Source organism: Neofelis nebulosa, chromosome 1, assembly GCF_028018385.1.
Source record: "Neofelis nebulosa isolate mNeoNeb1 chromosome 1, mNeoNeb1.pri, whole genome shotgun sequence".
In the NCBI taxonomy this organism is placed as follows: Eukaryota; Metazoa; Chordata; class Mammalia; order Carnivora; family Felidae; genus Neofelis; species Neofelis nebulosa.
The window spans coordinates 141842966-141868041 of record NC_080782.1 but is presented as its reverse complement, the minus strand read 5'-3'; the positions used below and the strand labels follow the sequence as shown (position 1 = coordinate 141868041).

At 37.3% G+C, this 25076-nt stretch overlaps 1 pseudogene; it reads left to right on the top strand.

Annotated features, from left to right (window-relative positions):
* Window positions 1-7000: 7000 nt before the first annotated feature.
* On the top strand, window positions 7001-7106 carry LOC131489319 (U4 spliceosomal RNA; annotated as a pseudogene).
* The last annotated feature ends 17970 nt before the right edge of the window (window positions 7107-25076 follow it).

The window sequence follows — 25076 nt, the reverse complement described above, 5'->3', positions numbered from 1 at the left end:
TTTTTTTTTTAATTTACTGATTAATTAATTTACCTTGGGGGTCTAAGGTATATGAGGAGGAGGGGCTTTTTAATATGCTTGATTTTTAGTAGATACTCGACAAATCAACAAATATTTGTTGAATATTTGGCTGGTCTTCAACACAGCCAACCAAGTGGGGCTTCTGTTTTCTTTAAGTGAACTCTTTTATGTATGAATAGTAAGCATACAGAAATTGTACATAACAAAATTCGCAGCTCAATGAGATTTTGCACAGTGAATGTATGTACATAAAGGGACATAGGGCAATAAATTTTACCATCACTACAGGTCCCTCCCCAGAGCTCCCTGATACCCACCCCAGATATTACCCACCCTAAAGGCGACAAGTATTATGACTTCCAGCACAGCACATCACTTTGCTTGTTTTTGAATTTCTATAAATAGAATCATATATTTGTTACTATCTTTCTTGCTTCTTTCACTGAACATTATATATATGTGATTTGTAACATTGATAATTGTAATAACAAATCTACTTGAATTTAAGTAAACTTGCTGTTGTCAACTTTCTGATCTTCTCACTTTTACCTTTTTATTGAGTAATCAAGCATTTAAAAATTATTATGCCTTTTAGTTATCTTTTTACATTGATTTAGTGATTTAACCATAAATCTTAAACATGTCTCAGGATTCCTGCATATTATTAGTTTTTTAATTTTTAAAATGTTTATTTACTTTTGAGAGAGAGAGACAGAGAATGAACAAGGAAGGGACAGAGAGGGAAGGAGACATAGAATTGAAACAGCCTCCAAGCTCTGAAATGTCAGCACAGAGCCTGACGTGGGGCTCAAACCCATGGACACAAGATCATGACCTGAGCCGAAGTCGGATGCTTGACCGATTGAGCCACACAGGCCCCCCAGGATTCCTATATATTCTTAAAAATTATTTAGGATCCCAAAGATCTTTTGATAATGCAGGCTACATATTTTGATATTTACTATATTACAAATTAAAACTGAGAAAGTTGTCAAACACAGGAATACACATGTCCCCAGTAATCATCCGAGTGAGGATGATATCACATGTCATGTTACCTCCGGAAAACACCATATACTTGTACGAAAATGAGAGCAAACCATCAAATAATATCTTAATGCTTATATGAAAATAATTGTCAGTTAACAGACCTCCTGAAAGATTCTGCTTTGAGAACTGCTACTTTTGCAATTCCATGTGAGTGCATAATTTCTCACAATCTACTGTAGATGAGTATTTTTGTGTGTAATTTCTTCCCTTTGTTTGTGGGCTGGATTGGGTGACTCCCTTCTAAGGGATAAAATGCAGCAAAACTAATAGGATGTCAATTCCAATGTGAAGTTATAAAAAGGCTGTAGTCTATGCTCTCTCACTCTTGTCTAGAATCACATCCTCTAGAACAAGCCAGTTTTTATGTTGTAAAGCAGCCTTTTGGAAAAGATCATCATGTGGATTGTTTGGGAACAAGGTACTTTCCAAACTGAGCCTTGAGATGAAGACAGCCCCCAATCGGCCGTGATGGCAGCCTTAAGAGAGCCCCTGGGTCAGAATCTTGTAGCCAAGCCATCTCATGCTGCTAACGCACAGAAGCCGGGATATTATAAATGTTTAGTGTTTGAGGTTTCCCAACTTGAGGACTGTTGTACAATACTAGATAACCGATGCATCTGTTTTCCATGCTTCACTCTCAGATGTATGAGTTTTTATTCTTAAGTAATGTTTTTTGTTTTTTTTTTTAAACTTGTACATCATAGGGACGCCTGGGTGACTCAGTTGGTTAAGCGTCCGACTTTGGCTCAGGTCATGATATGGCAGTTAGTGAGTTCGAGCCCCGCATTGGGCTCTGTGCTGACAGCTCGGAGCCTGGAGCGTGCTTCAGATTCTGGTTCCCTCTCTCTCTGGCCCTTCCCTTCTTGAGCTCGGTCTCTCTCTCTCTCTCTCTCTCTCTCTCTCTCTCTCTCAAAAGTAAATAAGCATTAAAAAAATAAAAAGTTAACTTGTACTTCATAGACTTGTGTTCATATTAGTCCATTTGAATGTTGAAGTTTCTATCGTCTATTTTTCACTTTAATACACTTGCATTATATTCTTTTATTTTCTTTAATTGCCTTGTTTTGGATTACTGAATTTTTAAATTCTTTTTCATTTTCCATCTACTAATGTGTTATTTATTAATTATTCTATTTTCTTAGTGGTTACCCTAGAGGGTACAATGCACATATATAACTGTTTGAATCCTCTAAAAAATTCTTGTATATATTTTTTCATCAATAATTCCCAAGCCAAAGAAACTATTAATGGTCTTTATTTCCTTTTGTATCCTGTTTGCCTGTGTTTTAGTTGTATGTATGTTTAAAATACCCTAAGAAATTACAATCATGATTTTGTATAACCAGCAATCATTATATTTACTTAGATGTTTGCCCGTTCTGTGTTCTTCGCACCATTCTGTATTTTCATGGTTCCAAATTGGATCATTTTGCCTCTACTTCAAGAACTCTATTCTTTTTTTCTAGTGTAGGCTTTCATGTAACACATATTTCATTTTTGTTGTCTTAAAATGAGCTACTTTTATCTTCATGTTTCAAGAATATTTTCAGTGGAAATATAAATTTTGTTTGGCATTTATTCCATAAACAGCATATTAAAGATGCCATACCAACAGTGGAATATCTTTTGACGTTCATCTTTTCTGTTTGCTTAATTCAGTTTTATTCCTGCTTTTTTTGTAGATAATATAGCTGTTTTATTTTCTCTAGCTATTTTTAAGTCTGTCTTTTTAGTTGTGTTTTTTTTTTAACTATTTTACCAGTATGGGTCTTTGATTTGCTTTGTGTTTATACTGTTTAAGTGTGTGCTAGAGTTCTTGAGCCAGTAGATAGATATATATCTTTCATCTGTTTTGGAAAATTCTCAATCACAATGTTGCTTTAGCCCCATTTGCACCTTCTTATTCTTTTAGAACTCCATTTACTTCGAATTACTTGAATCTCATGGTTTTCTTATACTCTGTTCTGCACTCGCACCCCAATATTTTCTTCTTTGTACATTTTGTGGCTCTTTTCTTTTGATTTGTATATGAGTTTACTAACTCTTTCTTTTACTACATCTCATCTGCTGTTAAGGTCATCTGGGAAGTTACTAATTTTTTTTTTTTAACGTTTTATATATTTTTGAGAGAGACAAAGAATGTGAGCAGGGGAGGGGCAGAGAGAATGGGTGACAAAGAATCTGAAGCAGGCTCCAGGCTCTGAGCTGTCGGCACAGGGCCCGATGTGGGGCCTGAACTCACAAACTGTGAGATCGTGACCTGAGCCGCAACACAGATGAGGGCACAAAAGAACGCTTTTGCATCACAGGTGGTAGTGTAAATTGGACACTCAACTGACCGAGCCACCCAGGCGCCCCTAAGTTACTAATTTAAGATAGTATTTTTAAATACTCCAGTGGCCACTTGATCTTCACAAATTCTGCTTTTTTTGTTCAAATTTCTATTCTTTCATCCATTCTATCCTTCTTGTTTCCTTTCATGAGTTTATTAATCATAGTTATTTCAAGATGACTAATGTATGAGTCATTTGTGGGTCTGCTTCTATAGCTTATTTTTTTCTTCTCAGTAACTGACCACGTTGTCTTGCCACCACGTCGTCTTGCCTCTTCTCCTAATTCTTAATTTTTTCATCACATTCCAGATACTGTGATAGAAGTGTAGAGGTTTCAGATGAAGGTATCTCCTACTGGAAAGGATTTACTGTATCTTCCAAAAAAAAAAAAAATAACACAGTTGTGGTGTTGAGTGGGGTGTGAGAGGAGATGACCTCAACTCAGCAAGGGACTGAGTTAGGTCAAAGCTGGTTTAAGTTTTAGTAAGGCTGAGGTTATGTATGGCTCACACTTGTTTCTAGGTTATTTTATACTCACTTCTACAGAACTTTAGGAAACTTAGTTCTGTCTTTCTGCAAATTTTGGCTTATCGGCTTAGCTTCTTGTCTTGTACAATGTTAAATATTTAAAAAAATTAATGTTTATTTTTGAGAGGAACAGAGCATGATCAGGGAAGGGAGAGAGAGAGAGGGAGACACAGAATCTGAAGCAGGCTCCAGGCTCCGAGCTATCAGAGCAGAGCCCAGTGCGGGGCTCGAATTCATCAACTATAAGATCATGACCTGAGTTGAAGTTGGACGCTTACCCGACTGAGCCACCCAGGCGCCCCTTGTCTTATACAATTTTAAAATGTGGCACTATATCTAGGGGAGGATACATCAGATGTTTGAAGATGCTCACAGTTCCAATTTTGTTACTTGAGCCCCACACAACCACTGAATTCTCCTATGGTTTGCCCTTTGCTCTGGCCAAGGCTCCAACCTCAGACTCTATCTTGTGTCTATGATTAGTAAGTTAGGGAAAAAGAACTGATGCTTCTCAGCCTACTTGTCAATTTTACTCAACTTTTTGGAGTTAGCCAACTTAGTCTTCTTTGTTTTCCGGCTCTTTAAGGTTTTGAGTTATTTGTAGAAAAAGTTAGAACATGCATAGGTCTCACACCATACATTATCACTGATGGTTATCCTATTTACACCTTAACATGGACTCTCGGTTAGGCATTGTTGAGAAGAATGTGGGCATCAAATCCCTTCATGGAAAAATCAGCAGAAATATTGGTCTTACCTCAATGCATTTCTTCATTCCCAGGATTTCACACTCACTAGTTTTGGGTTGGCTGTTTCCTCGTGCCTCTAGAAAGTAGATTTTAAAACTTTTATCCCATTTTAATAGTTGTTCTAAGATGGAGAGTTTTTCTGTTACTGGCTTTTAAATCATAGAAATAGAAGTCTAGATGGTCTTCTTTGATTTTTTTTTCTTACTATTTATTTTTATTTTTGAGAGAGAGAGGTAGACAGAGTGCAAGCAGGGTAGGGGCAGAGAGAGAGGGAGACACAGAATCTGAAGCAGGCTCCAGGCTCTGAGCTGTCAGCACACAGCCCCACAGATGGCTCGAACCCACAAACCATGAGATCATGACCTGAGCCAAAGTGGGACACTTAATCAACTGAGCCACCCAGGCGCCCCTAGATGGTCCTTCTTTGGAGTAAGGATAGAATTTCCAACTATGCTAGACATTTTACTTAATACATAGAAATGGGAGAAAATTGTCCTTTTTGACAATAGAAAAGAAGTTGGTTGTTGTCTTTTCAAAATTTGAGCTTATTTTCATTATAAATGAATAATAAAGTTGTCTGTCAGTATTTTTAGTAAGAATAATAAAGTCAAAGATGTTTATGGACTGGAAGGAAGCCTCATTCCCCTTTGTGGCTGCTGTATAGAATATATTAGTTTGGGGAAGAATGAGAGATACAGTGGATGCTAGAAAAACTAAGTTGATGTACATTTATTGGGATTATTGACTGCCCTTCAAAGTACTTAGGGTTTTATTTCATACAAAATGAGGAGTTACATGACTGACATAAATTACAGTTAAATCATACACCATAATCAGTCTATGGTTTAGAAAGACACAACTTTTATAAAATACAAAGAAAAAAAGAATGATATTAAAATGGGAGAAATTATTGAGGAGAATGTTGAAATACTTGAGGTAAGTGAAATTTGACATGATGCTGAGTAAAAGCAGTGTCCCTGGGAATTGAAAAGATGAAACACATTTACATGATATTTCAAGAGAGTGGTCAGTAGGACTTAAGGACATGTTGGATGTGGAAAAGAAAGATAGGGAAGGCAGGTAAAATCCTAATCTATGTAATAAGCTCTTTTAATTTGTATGTTCTTAGAAATTCACATATAAAAGACAGTTGTGATCAGAGCTACAGTCTCAAAGTCTCTCAACATTTTGTCACAGGACATTAGAGGAAAAGGCAGAAAGGGGGAGGGGTTCTTTTATAGAAGAAACATATAGTTGAATAAAATGCCAGATAGAGTCTTTGTGCCAAGTCATGGACAATGTAGTGGACCCAGAGGAGAAATGCCATCAGCACAGTGAAGGTCTACAGCATTTTGTGAGAGGACCCAGATGAAAGCTGATCATAACTTCTCTCCCTGCTTAATGACTTAGCCTCTGATACAAAGCCAGCTAGCGCTGGGGAGGTATCAGCTAGTAACTGTGACCAGAGAATAAGTCAGATGAAAACCTGTGCCTCTCAGCTGCATTCATGACGACGTCAGTTTGATGTGCTAATTCTGACAAAACAGCTAACATACCAAACTTGGGCTGGAGAATTGAGTGACTGTTTTATAACTTTTCTCATGTTTCTAGAGCAATGGAGTAATTTCTAAGGAGTTCTAAAAACTTAGAGCTTTTGGGGAAATACTTACAAAATAAATCTGTCCAAATTAATAAATAATAATAATTTGTTAAATAATAATTTCCCATATGGGACAAGTAGCTTTTCAAGTGAAGGGAAACATTAAGACATTGGTTGGAAAAGTGAATGAATTGTTTAGAAATGGTTGGCTATATTGGGGCACCTGGGTGGCTCAGTCAGTTGAGCATCCAACTTTGGCTCAGGTCATGATCTCAGGGTACGTGGCTTCGAGCCCTGCATTGAGCTCTGTGCTGACAGCTCAGAGCCTGGAGCCTGCTTTGGATTCTGTGTCTCCCTCTCTGCCCCTCCCCTGCTCATTGATATTTTCTCTCTCTCTCTCTCTCTTTCTCAAAAATAAATAAACATTAAAAAATTTAGAAATGATTGGCTCTACGTTTGGATTTATAAATGCTATCTTACAGGATTCCTATATAATTCACTACAACATGTGAAAACAAATAGCTATGCATTTGTAGTTAGGGATCCTCACTACACAGTTTCCAAAAATGAAATGCAGATGAATTTTGGACCTAATGGGGAAAAAAATACCCAGAAGCAATTTTGGGAAACTATGCATGCAATTTTGGTGTAAGAAGACCTTTTGTCAAAAGATTCAGCAGACCATCAGCATAAAGGTAGTGATTAATAATTTGGCTCCTAGCTTTGCGCAGTGGCAGTATCATAGCCAATGAGGTTTATCCGAGGCGCGATTATTGCTAATTGAAAACTAATAATTTGGCTCCTTAGAAATTTAAGCTTTTAAGCAATACAAATAGCCATAACCAAGATAAAAAGAATTAACAAACAAGGAAAGTAATTAAACATTTATAGTAGATAATTATATTCAAAGTGAAAAGCTTCTACAATTAATTAAAAAGGAAAAATATATAATCCAATAGAAAAAGTGACAAAATAACTGAGTAACTGACAAAAGATGAAATATAAAAGGTCAACAAACATAAAGAGAATTGTTAAACCTCACATAGAATCTGGTACAAGTAAATTCAAGTAAAATTAGATAGACTGAATATTTTATAAAGAATATCACAGTTTAGATGAGATGAGGGCACAAAAGAACTCTTCTGCATCACTGATGGTAGTGTAAATTGGTAGAATAATATTGGAAGACAGTTTTGGAGAACTGATTTATACTGCAGCTCTGATCTATCCATTCCACGTCTTGGTATTCATTCAAGAGAAGTATTCCATCATGTGCCCAGGTAGGATGTACAAAGATGCTTAGTGATGCTATCTTTATCAAAGTAAAAAATTATAGGCCATCTAGCTGTCTATCAATATGGAAATACATGTTATAAGTAAATCTCAAAAACAGGTTAAAGGAGAAGTTGCAAAATGATACATTTCTATCATTTACATGAAATGTAATGATAGATTACAAAATTGTGTGTGTGCATGTGTGTTGGTATAATAAATGTCTAGAATATTGTCTTTAGAAACATTAATCACTAAATAGTTCATCATAGTTACCTCTTACAAGCAGACTAAAATTGTAAGTGAAGGACAGAGGGAAATATATGTTTTTTTTCTGGATTGTTTGAAATTTTACAAATTTGATGTATATTTATTTATGTAAATAAAAATTAAAAATTATAAGTTTGATATGTAAAAATTATAGATGAGAAGTTTACATATTCTTAGAACTATAATCATAAATGAACTAGGATTTGTAATCAGGAAAGACTGAGGTGTAATATCCTTGAAGTTGACTACATTTTTTCTTTGTTTTTTTTTAAATATTTATTTATTTATTTTTGAGAGAGAGAGAGAGAGAGCGCTAGCGAGCAGGGGAGGGGGAGAGAGAGAGAGGGAAAAAAATCCCAAGCTCCCTCCATGCTATCAATGCAGAGCCCAATGCAGGCGTCCAACTCAAGAACCATGAGATCATGACCTGAGCTGAAATCAAGAGCCAGATGCTTAACCAACGGAACAGCCAGACACCCTAAATATGCCTTTTCTAAGGATGGTGTAAGTGAAACAGTCTGCTCTTCTATTTGTTTCCAGAAATTTAACATGATAATCTCTTGAGGATAGCAAGTAACCACAAGTCAGTAATACAAGAGAAGAAAACACGCGTATGTTTATGTGTTTAGCTTGTTCAGGCTACTTGAACAAAAATAGCATATACAAATGGCTTATAAACAACAAACTTTTTTTTCTCACAATTCTGGAGACTTGGAGGTCAAAGATGAGGGCACTGGCAGACATGGTGTCTGGTGAGAGTCTTCTTCCTCTCCAGCTGACTGTGCAGGGTCCTCAGATGGCAGAATGGGTGGGTTCTCTGTTTGGAGTCTGTTATCTACAGGCACCGATCCCATTTGTGAAGGTGCTGCCCTCATGAACTAATCACCCACCGAAGGCCCCATGTCCAAATACCATCACATTGGGGGTTAGGATCTCAGCAGAGGAATGTTGGCAGGATCCAGGCATTCAGACAATAGCAGTGTATAGAAGCAACGAGAACTTGAAAAAGGTTTTCATTATCTTCACTTGACTTAATAATTAAACCCATCACCTTGACTCTTCACCCTCTCTTCAAAGTCAGTTCTGCTCACCTGAAAAATGTGGATATTAACTGAAATCTCAGGTGTATACACTAGTACATGTTTTAGCAGAAGAAAATAATTTTAAAAATAAACTAAAAGAATTTATTAGTAAAATCTTGTTTTCTAAAAGCACCATTTTACTTAAAACATAATGGATATTTTAGGTATGCACGCCTAAACAGACACTATGGATTGTCATAATATGTCTTGATCTTGTAAAGATAAAAAAGTTTGTTTTTCCTTTGCTATTTTATTTTTGTATTGAAAGCTGAACCAGATTTTATAGTATACGAAAAGTATCTGTTTCACGCATCTCTTAAAAATGACCACATCTGATTTTATCTTATTGTAAGAAGGTTCCAACCACTAAAGCCAGGTGGAGAGCCAAATGACCCGTGTAATTGAGGGAACGGTAGATTTAGTGTGATGACGAACAGAGTTCAGGTTTTGCTGGTGGAATTAGTTAGGTTTACCTTCTCAGTCCTCAGGATGTCAGGTATATTCTAGGTGATTGATTGAAGATTTACAACAGTAAGCACAACAGAGCTTCTATTATCCATCTCAAGGACACAATATATGGGTGTGAGTCATTGTGAAAATGGATTGGTATGTCTAAGGGCTGAAAAACATTTTGGAGCAGTTAACAGTTTTTCCAGCGATTTCTTACTTCTCTCCCATACTCACCTATAATCTGGCCAAGAGCAGGAAATTAGCATGACATTGCTGTCTGTTGCTTCTCTAGTACCTGGCCAGCCTCTTCTCTCAAAAAGTATTTGCCAATGCAGTGCACAAGTCTTTTATCTTCATGAGGCCCCATAGTTCATTTTTGCTTTTAATTTCCTTGCCTTTGGGGATGTGTCAAGTAAGACATGGCGGCTAAGGTCAGAGAGGTTTTTTCCTGCTTTCTCCTCTAGGGTTTTGGTGGTTTCTTGTCTCACATTCAGGTCCTTTATCCATGTTGAGTTTATTTTTGTGAATGGTGTAAGAAAGTGGTCTAATTTCATCCTTCTGCATGTTGCTGTCCAGTTCTCCCAGCACCATTTGTTAAAGAGACTGTCTTTTTTCATTTGGATATTCTTTCCTGCTTTGTCAAAGATTAGTTGGCCATGCTTTCGTGGGTCTAATTCTTGGGTTTCTATTCTATTCCATTGGTCTATGTGTCTGTTTTTGTGTGAATACCATGCTGTCTTGATGATTACAGTTTTGTAGTAGAGGCTAAAGTCTGGGATTGTGATGCCTCCTGCTTTGGTCTTCCTCTTCAAAATTGCTTTGGCTATTTGGGGCCTTTTGTGGTTCCATACGAATTTCAGGTTTGCTTGTTCTAGCTTCGAGAAGAATGCTGGTGCAATTTTGATTGGGATTGCATTGAATGTGTAGATAGCTTTGGGTAGTATTGACATTTTAACAATATTTATTTTTCTAATCCATGAGCATGGAATGTTTTTCCATTTCTTTGTATCTTCTTCAATTTCCTTCATAAGCTTTCTATAGTTTTCAGCATCCAGATCTTGTACATCTTTGGTTAGGTTTATTCCTAGGCATTTTATGATTCTGGTGCAATTGTGAATGGGATCATTTTCTTTATTTGTCTTTCTGTTGCTTCATTATTAGTGAATAAGAATGCAACTGATTTCTGTACATTGCTTTTGTGTCCTGTGACTTTGCTGAATTCATGTATCAGTTGTAGCAGACTTTTGGTGGAGTCTATCAGGTTTTCCATGTATAATATCATGTCATCTGCAAAAAGTGAAAGCTTGACTTCCTCTTTGCCAATTTTGATGCCTTTGATTTCCTTTTGTTGTCTGATTACTGATGCTAGCACTTCCAACACTCTGTTAAACAACAGTGGTGAGAGTGGACATCCCTGTCATGAAACAATCAATAAAACTAAAAGGCAGCCAACGGAATGGGAAAAGATATTTGCAAATGACATATCGGGCAAAGGGCTAGTATCTAAAATCTATAAAGAGCTCATCAAACTTCACACCCGAAAAACAAATAATCCAGTGAAGAAATGGGAAGAAAACATGAATAGACACTTCTCTAAAGAAGACATCCGGATGGCCATCAGGCACATGAAAAGATGCTCAACGTCGCTCCTCATCAGGGGAATACAAATCAAAACCACACTCAGATATCACCTCACGCCAGTCAGAGTGGCCAAAATGAACAAATCAGGAGACTATAGATGCTGGAGAGGATGTGGAGAAATGGGAACCCTCTTGCACTGTTGGTGGGAATGCAAACTGGTGCAGCCACTCTGGAAAACAGTGTGGAGGTTCCTCAAAAAATTAAAAATAGACCTACCCTATGACCCAGCAATAGCACTGCTAGGAATTTACCCAAGGGATACAGGAGTGCTGATGCATAGGGCCACTTGTACCCCAATGTTGATAGCAGCACTCTCAACAATCGCCAAATTATGGAAAGAGCCTAAATGTCCATCAACTGATGAATGGATAAAGAAATTGTGGTTTATATATACAATGGAATACTACGTGGCAATGAGAAAGAATGAACTATGGCCTTTTGTAGCAAGGGGGATGGAACTGGAGAGTGTTATGCTAAGTGAAATAAGTCATAGAGAGAAAGACAGATACCATATGTTTTCACTGTAATGTGGATCCTGAGAAACTTAACAGAAGATCATGGGGGAGGAGAAGGAAGAAAAAAAAAAGGGGTTAGAGAGGGAGGGAGCCAAACCATAAGAGACCCTTAAAAACTGAGAACAATCTGAGGGTTGATGGGGGGTGGGAGGGAGGGGAGGGTGGGTGATGGGTATTGAGGAGGGCACCTTTTGGGATGAGCACTGGGTGTTGTTTGGAAACCAATTTGACAATAAATTTCATATTTAAAAAAAGTATTTGCCAAATTAATTAAATACAGGGTTCAAAATTGTGGAATCACTTATTTGGTGATCATGAAGTTGGCAGAAAATAATAATTTGGCCACACCCTGGGAAGCTATATCCTTCTCACTCAGCTTTATACTAATTAATATAGAAAATATTATAAATGATGAATAGATGAGGAGTTTAGGGTAACTCAGGCACAGTGGGGTAAATAACTACGCTCCATATAAGCATTCTTTTCTCTCTTATTAACCAAAAATTAGTGGCTCACTATGATTGAAGGGGATAATTAATTACTCTAGTATTGATTTATTGATTCACTGATTGATATATGAATGCAACACAGGCCCTGGCAGAAGGGCAAATCTTTTATTAAAATTTTTTTAATGTTTATTTATTTTTGAGAGAGAGACAGAGCACAAGCAGGGAAGGGGCAGAGAGAGAGGGAGACACAGAATCCGAAGCAGGCTCCAGGCTCTGAGCTGTCAGCACAGAGCCCAATGAGATCATGACCAGAGCTGAAGTCAGACGCTTAACTGACTGAGCCACCAAGGCACCCCTTATTTATTTTTTTAAACTTTATTTATTTATTTTGAGAGAGACAGAGACAGCAGAGGTTGAGACAGCACAAATGGGGGAGGGGCAGAGAGAGAAGGTGGGAGAGAGAGAATCCAAGCAGGTTCCACACTGCTAGTGCAAAGCCAAAGCCCCATGTGGAGCTAGAACTCACGAATCATGAGATCATGACCAGAGCTGAAAACAAGAGTCAGATGCATAACCAACCAAGCCATCTAGGCGCTCCGAGAAGAGCAAATTTTGACACCTGGTTGCTGATCTACACATGTCTTCGTTAAATATTCATGTTTAAGAATAGCTTTTTTGGAAATTGGGAGCCCTAAGTAAGCCAAAATATTTAAGCTGCCAAATAAATTAATCAAGTAGTCTAGTGTTTTAATATTTTTCTCTCTGGAGCAGTGGGACATTTTGACTACAATCCTCACTTGAACCAACTAGATAGCATAAAGTTATATACTAAAATGAGCCATAATTAGTTTTCCTCTATTTGTCTCCCCCATATAAAACCACAACTGGTCACTTGTTACTGAAACCAGTCAGGGATGGATGAGTTTGGCTGTCACTGTGTTCCTGAGCATATGTACACACAAGCTGACAGTTTCTTTAGGAAACTGAGCCATCACATTGGTTGTTCTAAGTTAGACCTTATGCATTTTTTTTTCTTTTTACATTATCATTGCTGATAGGGAAACGACATTTTAAAAACCCTAAAAATTTCACAAACTATGCAAATTAGGAGTGTATTATTAAAACTTGTTATTTTCTCAGTTTTGACCATAGTGTTCATTTGAACCAACTAGATTCTATCATGATAAGAATGAATGATACTGAGTTTTGCTTCTTTTTATGTGACCTTATATAAAACCAGTATTTTAGCAAGTGCAATGCCATTTGGCAGGTATATAAAGTTTTAAAAACATAGTATCAAAAGATTTTTAAAAAGGATTCCAAAAGTCAACTTTTGGAAATCAGCGTGAGAGGATTCTTCTTTTTGCCGAAATTGTTGTCTAGAAGCGATGTTGAGGACAGAGTATCACATACCTCACATTTTAGAGAGAAATGAACACATTTGGAGTCCTGACTGGTTCCCGATTTGCCCAGCATCATTCTTTGCTTCCTATCCATATATCAGGAGACAAAGAAGTAGCGAAGGAGAGCTGTGGCTTATCAGTCATTAGTCAGGAGAATCAGATTTGGAGGTAGAAATGGGATGACTTTTTGCTTTTTCAGATTCTCCATCCTTTCTTGCCCATCCTTTCTTCTGCATCCTGAATGAAAAGGTAAGGAGCAGACTCCTACACTGTTCCTCTCCTAGACCATGATAGCCGGAGCTGGGAGGCTTCGATTTGTAGTTTCCACTTAGATTAGACAGGACTTGATGATAACTGACAGTAACCTGATCCCCGCAGAATCTGCTTAATGAATTTTTATGGGATGAGAAAGACAAGCTGAGGACAGTAACATGAGGAAAAATAAAACCTTTACACCATTGCACTCCCACTGACCTGAGACCGTCCATAAACTATTACCATAACATTTTCCTAAGACTAGGCAGACTTCAAGGTTATTCATCCATTCAGTCATTAAACACAGTGAAGAACAATGACTCCAAAACAACAACAACAACAACAAAACTATTTTATTTCAAAACTTCTGAACTCTCTACTTGAAGGTCAAATTTTAATCCATTTACACCTCCCCACGTCTGCTTCTGCCTGCAACTCTTACAGCTCTCAGTGTTTGTTTCAATTATTTCAAAGCCAGAATGTCAGTACTACTTTAATGCTTAATATGTTGGCTGTCTTCTCAAATGAGACTATAAACTCTTAGACAGTTAGACTCTATGACTTATTTCTTTATCTCCCTATTGCCAAAAGCAGTTCCATAATAGCAACAGACACTAATGTAATGCTTCATGTGTTTAGTACTTTGCCTCTTACTGGAGAAGATAGGAAGATTCAGGAGTCTTGGTTCTGTACATTTCAATGCTATGCTACCTACATATAGAGGTGCAAAAGCTTTATTTATTGTGTACTGTATCCTTTTTCCTCTTAAAAACACTATATACTGGGGCCCCTGGGTGGTTCACTTGGTTGAGGGTACAACTTTGGCTCAGGTCATGATCTGGCAGTTCATGAGTTCAAGCCCTGCATCGGGTTCTGTGCTGACCGCTCGGAGCCTGGAGCCTGCTTCGGATTCTGTGTCTCCCTCTCTCTCTGCCCCTCCCCTACTCATGCTCTGTCTTTCTCTCATAAATGAATAAACATTTAAAAAAAATTTTTTTAATTAAAAACCTATATATCATACAATGTTTTTTTCCCAAATATTACTATGCTTTTGGTATTTATATACTGAGTATTCTGTCTCTGGCGTCTGATGGCTAATACCTACCTTTCAAAAAACTTCTTGTGTTACCTGACATTACTGAGTATTTCATAAAAGTATATAGCTCAATAGTAGTTGTTCGTTAATTCAAACTGATTAGTCTTCTCTTTAATAAGGCACTTAAATCCATTATTAATTATTATATTTGTTTTTGTTTTCCATAATCTAATGTTACCTTTTTCATTAAAATTTTTCTTTAACGTTTATTTCTTTTTGAGAGAGAGAGCGAGAGAGCGAGAGCGCAAGCAGGAGAGGGGCAGAGAGAGAGGGAGACACATAATACAAAGCAGGCTTCAGGCTCTGAGCTGTCAGCCTAGAGCCTGACATGGGGTTCAAAACCAGGAGCTGTGAGATCATGACCTGAGCTGAAGTTCGACACTTAACTAAGCCACCCAGACGCCCCTTACCTGTTTCATTTTTAATACTTGCTTGTTTGTTTTCTGTCTTTAATTGTGTAAGACCACATTTTCTTTGTTAAAAGTTTGGAAGTTTTCTATTTAACTTTTTAAAAGTTTGAAAGGTGTACATTCAGGAGGAATATGATATGGGTTTCACAATGAGTTCTTATCCATCGACAAGGAAGGAACTCCCTGGAAAGAAATTTTTAAAGTAACACTAGTAGATAAAAATTAGGTTGTATTGTGATGGTATCCTGTGAATCTTGTTTATTCAGTGTATTGGACACACACACACACACACACAATACTTACAATGGCTAACATATAGTATACTTTTAAAGTTAGTTGCTAGAAAGTCAGGAATTGATTTTAGACCATTTTGCTCTCAGACTTGTGCTCTAACCTATGAAAATTTCTATGATAGTATATATATTCTATAGATCTAGAGTATTCCTATGCAAAAAAAAAAAAATGGCCTTGAAGGATCTCAGAAGGAAGTGGTACTCAGCAGAGCATCAAATCAGACTGAAATAAGCCTGCCAAGGACAGTATTCCTCAAAAATGTCTGTGAATCCTGCTTCATCTGTGTCCCACAATCTTAGTCGTATTTGCACATAGGGTCCATCCAGTCCTAGAAATGACATAGGAATTTCTAAAAACATCCTTTAGCTTGAGACTCATGAAGATGCTGTTTAGTTATTTGTTGCTGTGCTCAATCCACAGTTTAAAATAGTGATTTATTATTTCTCAGAATTCTTACTGTCTTCTCTGCTCTTTCCTTATTCATGTAGCTGCATTTAGCGAAGGGGTGGGTGGGTTGGAGGGTAAGATGGCGTCCTTCGAACGTCTGGCAGTTGTGCTTGCTGTCAGCTAAGGCCCCTTCATTCTCCTCCACGTGGTCTAATTCTCCAGTAGACTAGCTTGGCTTCTTTACCCGGTGGTCGCAGGAAAGCATTCTAAGAAAGCGAGGCCAGAATGCTGCAAAGCTTCTTAAGGTCTAGCCCTGGAGGTAGCACACCGTCACTTCGATTTTATTCTGTCAGACACATGCCGGCCCAGATTCAAAGAGTGGGGAAGCAGACTCCCTTTCTAACCGGCAAGAAAAATCACAGAGCATAGCGGATGCAGACTGGATTGGGAAGAACTCGTGGCTGTAGTTTGGAACCATAGTAGACGACAAGAATTAGTGGAGAACAGCTAACATGGACATAATTATAATTGACACTCTGAAAGAGCGGTGGAGTACGGGTATTGATTTCCAGTTGCTTCTCATTAAAGGTCTGATAAAATCACTTGACCCAGTGTGATTGAGGGACATGTCTTTGTGATGACAAAGTCTGTATTTCTCTTCTTGCACTGTCCACTTCTGCTCTTCCCCTTCTATGAAACCGGTTCAATAGCCAACCCTTATTTAATCTCTAGTAAGTGCCGCTTTACAGTTTAATTTTTACATTAATCCACACAGGTAGGTATTATACCCCCCCCCCCCAACACACACACTTTAAAGGTAAGTAATCAAATATTCATAAGTCAAAGTAACTTGTGAACCAGTAGCTGGAGGGAGTGGTAGAACTGGAATCTGAACCCAGATAATCTGGCCCCAAATCCATGCTGTTAACCACGATGGTTATTGTTTCCCTGATCATCCCTGATCATCCCTGGGGTTTGAGTTTTATCCTCCCTGGGAATCAGCTTTATACTGCCAGTATCAGGGTTTAAATTCTCAGCATCTGTCAATGTACTTGTTCAAAATACATAATTAAAAATAGCATCTTAATCACTGTGAAGTGTGAAGCACTAATTATTCACTACCTGGAATAATTACTCTGCTTGAGCCAGTGTGGTGAGCCTGGTGTGTGGTGCATAGATTTGTTGTTGTATTTTCCAAGCATCGTGGCTTTCGATGGGCTGAGACTGCTCAGGCAATGGCAGGGGGCATTGCCGAGAGGTTAAGAGACTGGCTTGGAACAGAACGTAAAGATTGGAATTTTGGCTCTCCCACTTACTAGCTCAGGAACTTGGGGGATGTTCCTTAATTAGGAGTGATAATAATAGAGTCTACTTGATGGCATGAGTATGCAGATTAAAATTAATGAGTTAATATTTGCAGAAGTCCTGAGAACTCCATCTGGCATGTGTTTGTTAATCCATTAAAAAAAAAATGTATTTGCTTCAGGCCACTCAGCCAGAGGCAAATGTTATGTATGTCTGAGCCTTCAGGACTTCCGGAGAGGGTCAGTTGTTGGCCCATGAGTAGGTTTTATTTGTCTCACCTCTTCTTCTAGCTGAAAGTTGTCTTTGACACAGCTTGGCTAGCGATAGGGTCAGGGGTAGTTTTAGCCTCCATTTTATTGCCTAAAGAGTCACTGATTGGCCTTTGAAGCAGAGACTCTTTATTGTTATCTCCACCCCAAACTATCCCCAGGTGGGTTTCAGAAATGAGACAGAGAATTTCCCTGACGTGGCCCCTTCTAGGCTCTGAGTGACCTGGGTGGCAGTAACCATTAGCCCCATCAAATCTCATCAGCTTCTTTGCTCTTCAAAATTCCACCCATGGATGACATATGATAACCCAATCGCCATGGTAGCCCAATTGGATTCTTTCGTCTGCCCCCACCCCCACGTCTTTTCACAGTAGGCCCCAGGCTATAGTAAGTCAGCTGATCAGATATTCAGAATTAGAAAATGTGGTTCTCTGGTGTTTCCTGGCTGCTAAAATTTGAAATCACTTAACTGAACTCTCTCCTCAACTATAAAATAGGGATGATAATAAAACAGTACCTATTTAGGTTTTTATCTAATCACAGTACCAAGTATATTAGTTAGCTCTGGTTAAGTGGTAGCTGTTAACATCTTTTGGATGTAGAAAATGATTCAGTATTTGCATAAAGTTCCAAAGGACTGGTTTTCACAGGATGTATGCCTATTCATTGGCAGGAATAACCCTATGTAAACAATATTGTGTGGTATCATGGGGAAAGTGTGCAGGGAAGGTGAAAATCATGCCCATTTGAACTTTGGGAAAATATACTTAAATATTTCATATGGAAAGAATTTCAGTCATTTGAAGTCTTTAGAAGGGCGACTTAATTTTTAATGTCTTACTTTAAAGCTCAGATATTAACCAAGCATCCAGTGTATATCATATTGTAAGCTAAATGAACTACTCTAAAACCTGTATTTTAATTTGTAGTCAGAGTTGATACTTTTATTGCCAGTGCTTAAGTAATTACAGGTGTGGTTGCTTTTTTTTTTTACCCCATACAGGGTCTAAAATAATCTTACTAAATTTCAGTCTCATGATCTGTAATAAATAAGTAAATAAATAAATAAATAAATAAATAGGCTTACAGAGTAAGATACTCCGTTTAAAAAACAAATAAAAAGCCTGAGCTCTGAGCTGCCAGGCAATAAATGTTAAAACACTACATTATCATTATCACAGTGTAGATTCAATACAGAACTATCAATTGTGCAACATTTAAGCGAGCTGTTTAATGTCAGAGGCAGAATTCACAACACTGGCAATTTATCTCCCTCTTTCCTTTTCTCTTTCTAATTTAAATAGATCAAAACCAAGAGCAAGAGCCTGAGACAAATGTGTTTGTATTTACTAGCATCTAATGCAATTCGAGTGTAATGCTTACAAAATGTATTTAAAAAAAATTTTTTTTGAAATGACAGTCAGTTCCAGAATCTGAGATAAAAGTTGACTTAACAAATTTGAATTTGGCTCCAAAATGAGGATGCATGCCCACTAGAATTCCAAATTAATTTTTGGGAAAAATTTCAAGTATTTGAGGGTAGTATTAGACAATCCATAATTTTAGAATTGACAGAAGTGTTTGTGAGCACTGACTAAAATATTCACGATTTTAGGTAGATTTAGTGTCCTTTTAGATAATATTATCTTCATAATACACAATTAGCATTGGCTTTGCATATTTATTACAAACAAGATAAGTAAAGAAAATGGAATTTAAATGAAATAAAGAATCTCAAAGTGTGGCTAGTGTAAGCTAGTGTGGAACAGCGTACTTGGCTTTTATTTTTATGAAACAAAACAATATTTATTGAGAATCTACTGTGTGGAACTTCTTGAGCAGAATTCTTGAGATCCTCCAAATTTTTTTTCTTTACTTTTGTTGGATAGAATACCATTACTGTTATTTTATAAGGTGTTTGGAGAAAAGAGGATCAAGGGTAAAAATGTTTGGAGAATCTTATTTTTTTTTAATTTACATTTCTTTATTTTTGGGAGACAGAGCACAAGTGGGGAAGGGGCAGAAAGAAAAGGAGACACAGAATCAGAAGCAGGCTCCAGGCTCTGAGCTGTCAGCACAGAGCCCGACCTGGGGCTCAAACTCACAAACCACGAGATCATCACCTGAGCTGAAGTCAGACACTTAACCAACTGAGCCACCCAGGCACCCTGTTTGGAGAATCTTAAAGAAGGCAAAAGGACTCCTTTACTGCAAAATTTCTAGTTCTTATAGAACTTTCTATAAGAAGGAACTCAAGATGTTACTAAATTTCTCAAGTATGGATGGCCATAGACACCCCTACCCCAAGAATATTTATCAACATATTAAAGAATACTAGATGTGAAAAGCTCTTCCTCAAAAGTCAACTCTACCAGTCTACTCTTCTTATGGAATGGGTGACTGCGGATTGGTGAATTGGGTTTTACCCAAAGAAAATATTAGATTTGTTTTGGAATAAAAGAGATATTTTCACTTCATACATGTTTTTTTTCCAAAAATATTATTTTTTTCCACCCAAGTAGAGTATTTTTTTCCTAGGACGCTGCCATCTAGAGATTGATAACTTGATAATATATGATTAGATTTAATTGGTTTATGTTGCTTATGTTAGGGTACATTTTCCCAAACTGTCAAAGAGCTAAAGAAATTCCTTTTTTTGTAAGCTTATTTATTTATTTTGAGGAAGAGAGAGAGTGTGAGGGGGGAAGTGACAGATATGTGGAGAGAGAATCCCAAGCAAGCTATGCACTGTCAGTGCAGAGCCCGACATGGGGCTCGAACTCACAAACCATGAGATTATGACCTGAGTTGAAGTCGGACACTTAACTAACTGAGCCACCCAGGTGCCCCAGAGCTAAAGAAACTCTTTAAGCAAAAGTTCAATGAATTTCTCAAGTAAAAATCCTTTATAGTATGTCATGAATACTTAAAATATACATAATAATATATAATAATTAGTATATAAAACTTTTTCTCTAATGGACACGAAATCTCTATTTGTAAGTTTTGTAGTTCATGGTTTCAAAATTTGACATCAAGGCAGATGGGCAAACTCTTCTTCATGTTGTCTTGTTTTGTTGATAGTACACTCTGATCACACCATGATGTGCTAAATCCAGAAGGGTTCATTATTAATGCACATTATCAATCATGGAACTAAAATGTTAAGTATAGACAGTTGAGAAGGGAGATATTTTTATCTTGGTTATAGAACAGTGTTTCAGAATTTCTTTTTTAACAAAGGCCTCTGGGTTTTCTCTCACATGAACAAAGAGAAACTCCAGAAAATGAAATAAACAGGAAGAACTGTTTTCTTTGTAATTCTTCTCCTTTGTACATACATCAAAATTTGTTTCAATATGATAAAAAAAATCTAAATATGACAGAAACCCTTAATCTTGACATATAGGCTTATTACCTATGTATTTTACCCTATATATTATAAATTAGTGTTTTTATTTAAATCAACTTGGAAATATGTCAATTCTGAAGTTATTCTGATACTAGTTTTTTGGTTTTTTGTTTTTGTTTTTGTTTTTTTAAATGACTGGTAGTAAGCAATGCATTCCTATTAAACAGGAAGAAACTGTGATTGAAAACTAATGAGAATCCCTTGAAATCAACACTTTAAAAAGAAGTCCTTAACAATCCAGGCTAGACTTTTTTTTTAAGGTAAATTATTAGGTAAACCTTTCAAGGTCACCTAGTGGTGACTGGCAAAGATGACCAAGGCCTTCTAAAGTCAATACTCTTTTTTTTTTTTAATGTTTGTTTGTTTATTTTTAGAGAGAAAGTGCACAGGGGAGGGGCAGGGAGAGAAGGAGAGTGAGAGAATCCCAAGCAGGCTTCATGCTGTCAGCGCAGGGTCTGATGCGGAGCTTCAACTCCTGAACCATGAGATCATGACCAGAGCCTAAATCAAGACTGGATGCTTAGCCAACTGAGCACCCAGGTGCCCTAGTCTAGACTCTTTTAATTGGTTGGACCTTTGCCAAAAAATGCCCTGCCATCTAGTCAGCTCCAATCAAGACTTCATAAGTTACAACAATATGAAACTCTCTGCTATGTCTTTCTCAGTAGGAGCTGATCCAGGTTTTAAGAATTCTGAACCATATACAATTTGGAGGAGCACTCTCTAATGCAGTTTTATATATTCAGTCATTGAAATGTGCTAGGCCTTTCTCCTTAGAGGAGAGCTGTTTCAGTAGGTTTGAGGTAAATATGCCTTTGCACACTCTAATGTGATGCTAAGAATTTGGTTTACTGGAAAAGCATCACAGTAGAGGCAGGCTTGGAGAACTTTGCCAGCTCTGAGATTAATCTCTCTGGATTTCAATTTCCTCATTACAAGCCAGGCAAGTGTGCATTGGATATACTCAATCAGTCAGGTTCCTTCCAACAGAACAGTTTCTTTTCTTTTCTTTTTTTTTTTTAACTGGAAATGTAATCATTTTTGGAAAGAAGAGAACTTCATGTTAATGTGGAAGAAACAAAGAGAACTTGTGAGTTTATCTAGGTACTCTAATTTACATGATTATATCCTGATATCCAGCTCTGTTTATTTTTTCACATAGCAATATAGATAGTTGTTGACTACTCTCAGGGGTCTCAATTTGGTAAGATCTGTTTTTGCTTTTTAGTAATATTTGTAAGTATTTTTTTAATGTTTATTTTAGAGAGAGGGAGAGAGAGAGTGCGTGCAAGTGGGGGAAGGGCAGGGAGAGAGGGAGACACAGAATCTGAAGCAGGCACCAGGCTCTGAGCTGTCAGCACAGAGCCTGACATGGGGCTTGAACTCAGGAACCACGAGATCATGTCCTGAGCCTAAGTTGGACACTCAACCGACTGAGACAACCAGGCTGTATTTTCTAAATGAAGGTTCTGAGTGCTGATACCAGATCATGAGTGGGGAGTGGGGATCATACAATGGAGAAGGAAAAAAAGAAAGAAGTTGAGACCATTCCCACTATTTGCTTTCTCTTCTGTAATTTCTGGATATAAAGGGCTGAACCATTCACTGCATCTTATGAACCTGGTATCTTGGGAAGTCGAAGTGACAGGTTAGTTGTCTAGGTTGGCGTGTTTTGCTAACCTTTTGGTGCCAGACTGGTGAATGTAGAAGATGTATGAATACCATTGATGTGAAAATCTTTTCAGAATTATTTTCACACAATCTGTATAAAGCTTGAGCCTCTTTTTTTGGTCCTGTTTATGTATGTGAACATACAGGGTAAAATTCTTCAAGATGTGCTAAAGTCTTTTTCTTTGTTTGGTGCCAATTTGTTATGGTTTTAAATGACTTTTTAAAAACTATATGACAGACTTTTTATAAAAAGTGTTCATGAAAGAAATCTTAGGCCAGTCCTTACAGATTGGGAGTTTAATGGAAGTAGATAGGATGTTTTATTTCTCATTATGCTCTCAAAACCTATACAAGTAGCTGATATCAAGGAGGCATGTTAATTAAATGTTGACTGAGAAAATAAATCATTTCAAATTGCAGAGCACTACCACCATTCAAAATGTGTATTGGTAACAAAAGCCTATGCATTTTTCTATGATTAAAATGATATAAAAATAAAATATATGATGTCCTTAAACACATAGGTAAAGAAAAGGAAATTTTATTCATAATTCTACCATCTGTTAAAACAATAACTGTTAGCACTTGGGACTCAACTAATTTGTCCAAAAGTAGTTCTATCCATATATATCTGCATTTCAATTTCCTTAAATGTAGGTACTACAGAAGAATGTATGTCTTTTAAAAGTTCATTAAAGTAGGAAAAATTGAAATAAAATATCCTTAATCTGCAGGAGTTGTCCATTTTGTGAACAACAGAAGAGTTACTTTACAGGAGTCACGGTAGCCAAACGTATTAAACAATCCCTCTAGTTTCAACTATGCAAGTACACAGAGCAATATAAGTGTTAAAGGAAGAAGAATCAAGCATCTTACTGAACTAGCCTTCCATTTTCAGTACAATGTATTTCTGTGGGATGGATCGGACTGTTGCACATAGATTAAATTTGACAGGATACCAGACTGCTTCCATATTTTTACCTTTAATTCAGCACCCTTTTTGATAAATGTGGAGCAGAAAAATACATTTTTTTAGTTTTTTTCTGATGGAAAAAATCAATTGAATAATATTTCAAAACTCTGCCATGATCTGGCTTACGTTATTTTATAGATAGCTGGAGGGTATTTTAGCCTTGACATTTCACTTGTCCTGAAAATAGCGATGATACATGGACTGGCACTACATAGAGCTCCCATTTTTCTTTCCAGAAGAGCAGTGTGATTAGCCTTTTTATCCACCCAAGACTACCACCTAGGGAGGCTTACATGTCAAGGCCAATACAGCTTTGATGAAGCAGCATCAAAGATATTATGGTTTAAATTGGGAACCAGGTGGAGGTGGATTGTTTCCCAGTGTTGTTGTTCACTCATATTTGTCTCTTTCTGAGATAAGTTTTGAGAAGGGGCTTTTAACTGGGCTCTACATATTGTTGATGCCCTTTGGAGATAGAAGAAATCCATAGAAGATACATGTGCTAATGGTAAGCCATTGATATACCCTGGTGTCACTGAAGTGGCAGGAAACATAGCCTACTCTGTCAAGCAACAAATACATTTTATCTTCTGACAAAAATTAAAAAAGGGTTTTAGGATAAAACTCCAAGTTATGCACAACTCCAGAAGGGCATCAGAATTGGCCTCAATACAAGCAGAATAGGTATTCAGTAAAACCCATGTTCCTATGAACAGCAGCTAGAGCACTTGATGGGGAAGTCTGGGGGTTACTGACTCTCGGTGTTTGAATCCGCACGACACTTGATTTATAACTCTCCTTAGTTTGTCTGGGTCCTACACCCTGCCTTAACTGTGCTAACCCTGGTCTTTATCATAAACTCCTGCCTAGAGTGGCCCATGACCATATGGCACATTCACTTTGGGGCAGTAGTCTCTCATACACATACTTGAGATACCAGAAGAGATCACCACACTTAACAGATTACCCAAAGGAGTTTTATCCCCGTGAGTTTCTTCACATTGGAAAATAGAATAATAAACTCATCAATTTCTTCCAGGTTGTCCAGTTTGTTGGCATATAATTTTTCATAGTATTCCCTGTTAATTGCTTGTATTTCTGAAGGATTGGTTATAATAATTCCATTTTATTTTATTTTTACTTTTTTAATGTTTTTTTATTTTTGAGAGAGAGACAGAGTATGAGTAGGAGAGGAGCAGAGAGAGAGACACACACACACGGAATCCGAAGCAGCTCCAGGCTCTGAGCTGTCAATACAGAGCCTGATGCAGGGCTCAAACACACAGACTGTGAGATCATGGCCTGAGCCGAAGTCTGATGCCTACCGACTTAGCCACCCACGTGCCCCATAATTCCATTTTCATTTGTGATTTTATCTATTTGGGTCATCTCCCTTTTCTTTTTGAGAAGCCTGGCTAGAGTTTTATCAATGTTGTTTATTTTTTCAAAAAACTAACTCTTGGTTTCACTGATCTGCTCTGCACTTTTTTAGATTCTATATTGTTTATTTCTGCTCCGATCTTTATTATTTTTCTTCTGCTGGTGGGTTTGGGGTGTCTGTGCTGTTCTGCTTCTGTTTACTTTAGGTGTGCTGTTAGATTTTGTATTTGGGACTTTTCTTGTTTCTTGAGTTAGGCCTGG